The sequence below is a fragment of the Amaranthus tricolor genome, chromosome 13 (genome assembly GCF_026212465.1).
Source record: "Amaranthus tricolor cultivar Red isolate AtriRed21 chromosome 13, ASM2621246v1, whole genome shotgun sequence".
Lineage (NCBI taxonomy): Eukaryota > Viridiplantae > Streptophyta > Magnoliopsida > Caryophyllales > Amaranthaceae > Amaranthus > Amaranthus tricolor.
In genome coordinates this window covers 18,447,079-18,457,476 of record NC_080059.1, presented here as the reverse complement: position 1 = coordinate 18,457,476, position 10,398 = coordinate 18,447,079, and the positions used below count along the sequence as shown (strand labels likewise).

At 36.5% G+C, this 10,398-nt stretch overlaps 1 non-coding gene across 1 annotated transcript; it reads left to right on the top strand.

Annotated features, from left to right (window-relative positions):
• Positions 1-9,857: 9,857 nt before the first annotated feature.
• LOC130799048 (small nucleolar RNA R71) lies at positions 9,858-9,965 on the top strand. The gene has a single exon (XR_009039195.1). It is a non-coding gene; the product is annotated as a small nucleolar RNA R71 (small nucleolar RNA).
• Positions 9,966-10,398: the final 433 nt, after the last annotated feature.

The window sequence follows — 10,398 nt, the reverse complement described above, 5'->3', positions numbered from 1 at the left end:
CTTAAACTATACTTAAAGTTAATAATAAAAATACGACTCATTTTTATATATAAAATAATTAAATCAAAGGTATAAGGTTAAAATAAGTAGTATTGTTAGTTTAAGGAAGAAAGTTAAAACGTAACGTTTTACAAAACTGTGAATATAATAATAAAATTTTACTTTTCGTACTATAAAATAATAAAATAATATTTTAGTGCTAATAAAAAGATTTTAAACAAAATAATATTTTTTGAAGTTTAATATTTAAAAGAAATTACAAAATCGGAAAAGGTTTAGGAATTAAAGATGGTTTAAAATGGATAATCAAAGGATTAGAAATTTGAATTGAAAATTCGTAATTAATCAGAAAATTATGATTAAGAATTTTGAGTCTGTTATAAGAAGGGTGTAGAAAATGAAAAGGGTAAGAAGCACTCTAAAGATATTTAAACAAAGGTTCATCAAACAAAGACTCAATCATAAATTCAAATTTCATAAAATTAATCAAATAAAATCATTCCCTACAACAAGTTAGGATCAATCCCTCAATCCTTGAAAATAAATCTACTCACAAGACATGGTAATTAACATGGAATAAATAATAATTAAAACCCTAATAATGCAAATGAACATTATGGAAATAAATAATTAAAGACAATTAAATAAATAATTGAAGAACAAGATAAAGCACTTATGAATTGAATTACAAATAAACCATGAATAATTGAATAATTGAAAATAGCAATGAAAAACATTAAAAACTAGTATTTAATAAACTAAGAATTGATAACCAGAAAACTAGAATATTAGTGCATAAAAAACTGAAAATAACATCTAACCTCATTGATAAATAATGAAAAACCTAATTTCTATTAATACTATTAGTTTACATAGGGAACAATCTTCCAAATAAACCTAAAATTATGATTTAAAATAATAGAATAATAAAATAAAATAAAAGCTACAACTGCCAAGAGGCGTGCAGAGCCTTTTAGAAACAGTTAAGAGTATGCAGCGAGTCCTTACTTTTATGCGGCGACTTTTCGCTTTGCTAGTGACTAATAAACTTTAAACGACCGTCATTTTTTGCTTGGGTGTCGAAATGATGTATATAATATATCGTTGGAAAGCTTTTTAATATGCTTTTCAATGCCGCAAACCTTGCATTAATATGCTATTTTTATCAAAAGTTATGATCAAAAGAGTGAACATGTATCAAATTTCACCTCAAAACTTTTGCGTTATAAACACTTTTCTACTTTTTTGCTCATCTTCATTGTAAAACATCTTCAACTGAGCTAAAATCTTCTTAATAAACTTTGTCATAATTATTATGATTCAAACAATCAAAATCCGCTCAAAATTAACAGGAATAATCAACATGGGTAAAGTAGCATAAATCTTAAAAGTAAGCACGAAATTACTAACAACGACCATCATTAAGGATTATAAAATGATATAAATAAGTGCAAATAATATCACTTATTAAGAATCAACCTAGACTTACTACCGGAAACGCAAGGCGACACTCTAATGAGAATCCTAAAACAAAACAAAAGATGACCCGTCAATTCACTCTTCACGTCAAACCAAAAGAATTACAGGTGGATGACTTTGTACTCCAAAAAAATGAAGCCACGGGAAAGCTGGAAGAAAAAGCTAACTAGGCGTTAATTGGGATAGCCCATTTAAAATAATTCGGGTCATCAAATTAGGAACATACATGTTGGAAGACGATAAAGGAAAAAATTGACGTGACCATGGAACGGTGACCATCTCAGGAAATACATTTTTTTACACCAACATAACCAAGAGAAGAATCAGCTCACAAAGAAGGAATTAGTTCCGTGTCATTATTATTTTGTTTCAGCTTGTTTTTCATCAGTTTGCTTAGTTCAAGAACCTATTTCTGAATTATCAATTTGTTTTATTTTATTTATCTAGTTTAGGGACCTATGTCAAGATTTATCAATGTTTTGTTTATTTAGCTCAAGGAACTATGTCCAGATTATCAATTTGTTCAGATTTTATTTCTAGGTTTTATGTCTGGATTATCAGTCTGTTTAGTTATTAGAGGGACCTATGTTCGAGGCATTGTGTTTATCATTTTAATTCTTAATCAAGCTGCTGACCTATGTCTGAATATTTATCGATTCAATTTTGAAAATTTCCTTAAAATAAGTATCAAACTATTTTCAATGTATTCATCTAGTATGATTTCTTATATAAAGTCCCAAGTGATTGACTGTTGGCAAATCAAATAAATGAATAGGAAAATAAAGTGGCTCAAAGAGCGAATCATTAAAAATGGCCCAAAGGTCGAACCATCATATTAGGCACAAACGCCGAAACTTTAAAAAGGGCTCAAAAGCTAAGTATATTTACATAAAAGTTCTATCAGATCATTCACAAAAAGCTGCACACAAGCCAAAGATAAGGCTGACAGGCCAGCCAAGAAATGAGCCTACATGTCATCTAAAAAATCCTTCTCATGAGCCTTGGATGCTTGTGGCTGAGGGTTAAGTTGATAAGACCCAACCACATCTTACTGATCAGAAGAAGGTGGAATGCAGATAAAATCTTAAATATTCTAGGGCCACGCTCTGCTACCGACAACTCAGTAGATAAGTTGTGGAAGTTGTTCTTCTTAGCAAGAAGAAGATTAAATAAATCAAGATAGTCCTTCTCCAGCTTCAAAATAATGACCCTATCAGCTGATTTAGGCACAACAAGATAGGTCATCGGAACTTTTTCAAGATTGAGAGACAAATCTCTCCTTTTCCTTTTAGCGTCCATAATCCGAGAACTTTCCTGCCTCTCTTGTTCATCTCAGGACAAGTCCTCCATTACGTCGGAGTCACAGTCAAAGACCTCTGAGACGTTGTTTAGTGCTGCTTCATTATTTTTCTTAGCTAGCTCCTTGAGTTGATCAAAATTCACCCCTATTTGTGCTGTGACCAACCAAAACTTTTCCACCTCTATGGGGGTAAAGCTTATCATCATCTCGCTCAACAAGTCGAGTAGGAAAGTTGAAGCGCCATCTGATGCCAACCAATTTGAGGTTATTCCTGCCTTCCTTTCAAAACACATCTTGTCATGAGCGTCAAGCATCCCAACCACATGGTGGCATATATTTATAGCTTGACCCGCAACGTGGTCTAGATTTTGTTTAGCCTATCCAAGTGTTTCGGATACGACTCGTCCATTTCTCAAAGGCCAAGTGCTTAGAAAGATCCTTGTACCGGACTAACTTCTCCTTTAGGCCTGCAATTTCCCAAACCTCTTCCCAGAGCTTCTCAAGCTCGGTATTTTGATCATCGATTTGAGAAGTCTGAGAATCCATTATCTTCTTGTTCACCGCATTTTGCTGTAATAAGGATAACTCAAAATCATCCTCAAATATGCTTCAAGGCAAAGACATACCTCGGAAGCTATGACACGTGATTATGACTTCTCTTTATCGAATGTAGAGAGTCTAGATAGTCCATATATTATACTCTAACAGGTTCCTATCTTTGTAGCCAAGCACCACTAGTGGAAAAAACCTCATTTACTGCGGCTTTTTGGCCATAATTTGCTGTGGTTTTGGCCCCAAGCAATAGTGTTAGCAGCAAATGACCTATTTTAAATGCTGCGGTTTTAAACCGCAACAAAAAATACATTATTTGCTGCGGTCAAACCACAACCGCAGCAAATAGTCAAGATCATTTGCTGCGGTCATCAAGAGAACCGCAGCAAATAATTAAGACTATTTGTTGCGGTTATCTTGTTGACCACAACAAATGCTCTTGACTATTTGCTGCAGTTTTGGGTTGACCGCAGCAAATAATTGGTATATTTTTTTTCTTTTTTCGTTTAATACTAATAATAATCCAATAATAATGTACAATGTAATAACAATGATTAATCCAATAAACCAATGATAATAACAAATAATCACCAATAATCTCTTTGTAATAATAAACTCTCGATCGTATATATAATATAATATTATGTACGTACACACACACACTGATAGGTCGTTTTACTACCAAAAATAATTCCTAATGCACCTAACTAGTATAGTTGGGAAAGTAAGGTCGAACCACTGTTGAAGGACAAATAAAGTCACAATTTGAACCAAGTTCACTATTGCTAACGATCAAATGTTGGAATATTGTTTATCTAAGTAGAACGCAAAAACAAGAGATGAAAAGAATTCAATAATTAAAAACCTAGGGCTAAAAGGATTCACTATGCATCGATCATGATTCATGAACAAAAATTGGGATAGGAATGAATATAGGCGAAGGAAGATGTTGCTCTCGCAAACAAATTCGACAATCAAACAATAAAACAAGCTATCGCGATTAAAGCTTAATTGTTCAAAGAAGGAAATCGTTCACTCAATCTCGCAACTCTCGCTTATAGAATTGAGCGAATAAAACTTGCAAATTGGCCAAACATGCAATCAATCTAAAACCCATCAATTGAATCGCCTAAACAAACCAAATTTAAATCCTAAAATCAAACAAGAATCATGACCTTTTGCATCGTTTCACCAAACCCTAGAAATAAAACTACTCACTAAGCATATTAAAACTAACAAGAGATTCAACAATTAAATTCATGGAGAAAATCAAATTCAAATTTAATGGAGAAACAAACATTCAAAGATAACGATGATAAACAAGAACAAGAGATTAGAATTGAAACTAATACCTTCAATATAATTAAAATTACAATGTCCAAGTGTTGATTAACAATCCCCCATGGCAAGTAATATGAGAAATCCCTTCAATATCAAATCCTCAAAACAGAGAAAAAAAACACTGTCCTCCAAAATTTCCCTCTAAAGCTATTTATATCCTCTTTAAAAGAGATTGGAGGATATGGGAAGTTACTGTCAAACATAACTGCTGGACCCGGCCGGGTATGTGGAAACCCGCCCAGGTACGCAGCAGAGCATTCTAATCTTCAATGGAAGCCTGGCCGGGTATGTGGAAACCCGCCCGGGTATGAGAGGCTCACCCGGCCGGGTATGTGGAAACCCATCCGGGTGCGAGAGGCATCTTTTTCTTCCAAATGGCATCTTCAAATTCTTCTAAGTGCCAAGTGCAAACCTGGTCGGGTATGTGGAAACCCGCCCGGGTATGAGAGGCTCACCCGGCCGAGTATGTGGAAACCCACCCGGGTATGAGACCTAGTCAGCACAAAAATGACCCTTTGAGTAGCTTATGACCTTCCAACTTGCAAATCTCGCTCTAAGAGTCGATTTCTAGCATAATTAGAACTTTGTACCTACAAAATAGATAGGAAACAAACACTCCAACCAAGCATAAAACCAATACAAAATTGAGCAAAATACGCGAGAAATGCTATGAAAATACAATGGGGCATGGTAGAAAATAATATATAAAACACACACATCAAACTCCCCCGAGCCGAACCTTTGCTTGTCCTCAAGCAAACAAGACAAGGTTCTAGGAATAAAAGTATGCTTCACCGTATAAAAGCAACATCGCAAAACACTTGTCATCACATCCTCTCAATCAAAGCATTCAAATAGTTCCATACCAATCCAAGAGTAAAATATCATACAAGCGAATTCAAGCCTTATCACTAAGGAATAACGAAGAATCAAGGAAACAGTTCTCACGGGTGACACTCCTCTATCTGTGGCGAGTATAAAATGTACTCGATCGCTCTCCGCCCACAAATATGCAAAAGATGTGCATATGAATCAATTTTTGTAGCCTAAAATGCTAATAAGGCACCCTCCCATCTCAACAACACTCATGTGTTTGAAGGGGAAATAATATCACTCAACCTATAAAAGTCGACTCGAAATGCGGCACATACTCTCAAATCTTGGCAAGATATTAAATCGAGGAAGCACATATAACTGCATGATTATCAAGAAGGTCTTTATTGAGCTTGCAATGGGGTTTGGGTCAAAGGTAGGACAAAATTTGAAAATATGCAAGCTGAAAGTCTATTTTGGGGGAGCATAATCTAAAAAGTAACGTAGCCTAAAGATGAGGCTAAAACAACTCCAAATAACTTCAACTCATAACTACCGAACCAACCCAATTAATGGAAAGCGCCGTCATATCATCATTAAATTACTAGAGATTTTACAACTTGTAAAGGCGAAAAAGTACAACAAATTAAAAGATGTGAAACGAAATTTTTATTTTTATTTATTTATTTATTTACGTTTTTTTTGTAAACCACTCCCTATTGCTAAACCATTTTATTCATAAACTCACAGCCACATTATTTTATTTTTTTTTTTGAAACTGCATTAATATGAATAATGAAAAGATGGTAATATATGACAAACCAAGAGAGTTTTTTTTTTTTTTTTTTTTTTTTTTTTTTTTTTTTTTTGAATTGAAACTACATGAATATGGACTATGAAGAAGATGATGATATATGACCAAATAAAGAAGCACACTACAACAATGAGGAAGCAATCAACCTAACTCAAGTATCCCATGCAAGTAAATGTGAGCCAAATGACAGAATATATATCGCCCACTAACCAACCAAATGCTCCCCCAAGCTAGACTTGGGTTGATCAAATAGGGTCAAAAACGTTTATAATGCGGTTAGTTATGAAAGAAAATGTAGGGCTTAAAATAAAAGATCAAATGGCAAATTATGTCTTTGAAAACAATGTTGCACGGTTTCTAGCAAATGAGGGCCTTCTATCATGCTCATCATGCAATTACATAGCTAACAAGACCAGTACCAAGCCAAGATGGAGATCAGTTATACACCAGGAACTAATCACTCAAGAAGGAAATAGTGAGATAAAAATCAAAGTCCAAATCCTTACAAGGTAAACTCTTCCTTGTTCCAAACAATGGATAATAATGCTCAAAAACACAAGTTTCAATAATACCAAGGAATCGGAAAAAGAACCCAAAAGTCTACAATGACCAGTCTCAGCAATCACAAGTGTTAAAAATTTCAACCATAGGGCACAGGGAAACATACTTTGTCAAAAAGATCCAAAGGGGCATCAAGGGAGAAAGAAATACATTACAACTAAGAAAGCAATACAATATTTTTGGTCACATGTAAACTCCCACTCCTAACGAGTGGTACAAACCATGTAACAATCCTAAGAAAGCAATAAAAACACTCAAAGCTAGATTATGAAAAGAGTTGGGAAGATCTCACCAATTAACTTTATAATGCAAGCTGAAGCACAAAAAATCATCACGTTATCCAAAGTGCAACTTACAAAAGAACCTGGAAGAGGAGAGAAACAACCAACTCCAACCAAAACAACTACACTAAGAGCAGTGGAATATATACAAGAGAGTAGGCTAAAGCAACAATCAAGACTCCCCCCCCCCCAAGCCAAATCAAGCACTGTCCACAGAGTTTGAGAGGGGGGCAAGAGCCTGCTAACCCATGGGGTCAAAGTCATTATCCTGCTGCTCATCATCATCGTCATCATCCTTTCAAGCATCTGATCAATGAATGGGAGAGGGAAATGATGCTTATGAGTAGCTAAATTCAGTCTCCTATAATCATTGCACATGCGCCAACCAGTGACAGTTCGAGTGGGAATTAATTCATTTTTATCATTCTTAACAACAGTCATCCCACCTTTTTTGGGAACCACTTGCACAAGACTTACCCACTTAGATGCAGCAATAGAAAAAATATTGCCTGCGTCAAGCAGTTTCAATACCTCACTTTTCACGACTTCTTGCATGTTAGGATTTAAGCGCCTTTGTGGTTGAATACAAGGATTGTTATTTTCTTCCAAATGAATCCTATGCATGCAAAAGTCGGGACTAATACCCTTCAAATCATCAACACTATACCCAATGGCCTTCTTATGAGTTTTCAAAACATCCAAAAGTTGGGAAAGTTGGGCATCATTGAGTGTAGTGCTGACGATAACAGGATGAAGCTCTTGCTTATCAAGAAAAACATACTTAAGATGGGAAGGGAGAGGTTTTAGTTCGGGCTTCTTTACCTCCACTTTGCATATAGGCCGAACTAACCTCTGCACTCTCTTGCTCTTAATGTGACTAAGCTCTTCATTACAAAGAGCTTGTTCAATAGCATCAATTTCAGTCTTCCAAATGCTAGCATCACCTGTAGAAGATTCAAGACAAAGAACGGCCTCCAAAGGATCTTTCATAAGAGTTAGGGGCAAGTTATCATGACAAATCACATCAACTACATCAATAACATAGCATTTTTCCTCAAGCATGGGACCTTTCAAAGCATTGCTCAGGTTGAAAGTTACATTGTCGTCCCCCACAAAAAGTGTAAGTCTATCATTTTTCACATCAATTACTGCTCCTGCCGTATGAAGGAAAGGTCTTCCTAAAATAATAGGAATTTGTTGATCTTCCTCCATATCAAGAACAACAAAATCAACAGGGATATAAAACTTACCTACCTTAATAGGGACGTCCTCCAAAATACCCAAAGGGTATTTAACAGAACGGTCGGCCATTTGTAAAGTAATATTAGTAACTTTTAGAACTCCCATTTTCAGTTTAGAACAGACAGAAAAAGGCATTACACTGACACTAGCTCCTAAATCACATAAAGCTTTATCAATAAACAGTTTTCCAATGTGACAAGGGAAGGAGAAACTACCAGGATCCTTCAGTTTTGGAGGGGATTTATTTTGTAGCAAAGCACTACATTGTTCAGTAAAAACAACTGTTTCCACCTCACTAAAAGCTCTTTTCCTAGTCAATATGTCCTTCATGAATTTAGCATAAGCAGGCACTTGTGTGATTAATTCAGTAAAAGGAACTGTTACCTGCAAATTCTTAACCACCTCCAAGAACTTATCGAACTGCTTGTCAAGCTTGCTCTTCACTTGGCGGTTGGGAAAAGGAAGTGTGATGGGAGGCACTTGCAATGCCTCTTCTTTCGCTTTCTCCTTCTCGTGCATTGCCTCAGAAGATGCTTCATCAGTAATCGCTTCAGAAATGCCCACATCTTTCGAATTTGACTCTCCATTGTGAGGCATGGGTGGTTCATCATAACTCAACCCGCTCCTTGTAGTGATTGCATTGGCGGTCTCCTTGCCATGTGGTTGAGTAGGTTGGCCGGGCAATGCTCCTGCTTGTCTAGAGGAGCTAGATGTAGCTAATTGAGCGACTTGAGTTTCAAGCATTTTATTGTGAGTACCGAGTTGCTCAAGCTGTTTGGCCATTTGGGCCATCATGTTTTTCAACTCCCCCAATTCGGATTAGGGTTGTTGGTTCTGAAATTGCTGCTGTTGATGGCGTTGAGGAGGCCTTTGGAAACCGGGTGGTCCTTGATTGGGCTGATATTGCTGATGTTGCCCATAATGTTGTTGTGGTGCTTGTGGTGGAAAGTGTTGCTGTTGAGGATTTAGCACATTGTTGCTCTGATATGACAAGTTAGGATGATTCTGAATTCCAGGATAGTAGCTATTGTTGTTGAAAGGAGGACAAGGTTGAAAAGCATTGACTTGCTCTAGCACTCCCATAGCTCCATTGGGATTAACAGAACACTCGATCAGAGAATGACCATGCACACCACAATAATCACAAGCAACTCCAACTTGGCTAGAGGTAGCCATAACATTAACTGGCGTAGATGTATTAGCACTCATGCGCATCCCATCAATTTTTGCATTCAAAGCTGAGATTTGTGATGATAGAAGAGAATAAGTTTCAACTTCATGCTTCCCCTTCCTTGGTGCTTGAGCTGCGCGCCTAGAAGAGCTATTCCATTGATTTTCAGTAAGAGTATCCAAGAGTGAAATAGCCTCAGAAGTTTGTTTGTTCATGAAAGAGCCGCCAGCCGCACCATCTACCATCCTCTTAGTCTCATTATTGAGACCATTATAAAAAAAATTCATAAGAAATTCCTTCTTAATACCGTGATGAGGGCACATATATTGGTAATCTTTGAATCTCTCCCACGCATCATGAAAAGTTTCCCCCGCATCTTGTGAGAAACTATAGAGCTTAACTCTGTAGTCATGAGTCTTATAACCGGGATAATACTTCACTAGGAAAGCATCAGACAATTGCGCCCAAGTAGTAATGGTGTTGGGAAGAGAGTTATACCAACGTTGAGCCTTGCCTGCCAAAGAGAAACGAAAGAGGTACAAGTAGAGCTCGTCGTCAGTCATCCCAGTAATCTTTAGTAAAGAACATGTTTGAAGGAATTTCTGCAGATGATCAACGGGATCTTCATTGTCAAGACCATAGAACGGATTTCCCGTGATCATATTCATAACATGGGATTTGATGTCCAAGTTTCCAGCATTAGTAGTCGGCATCCTAATCCCCACGGTAACATTGCTAGCCTTGGGTTGTGTAGACTGCCTAAGAGTTCTCTCGGGAGCCTGAGCCGCCATGTCAAGAGATTGAGAGGCTTGTTGAGCTTGTTTACGAGCCTCCGCCCTCCTTT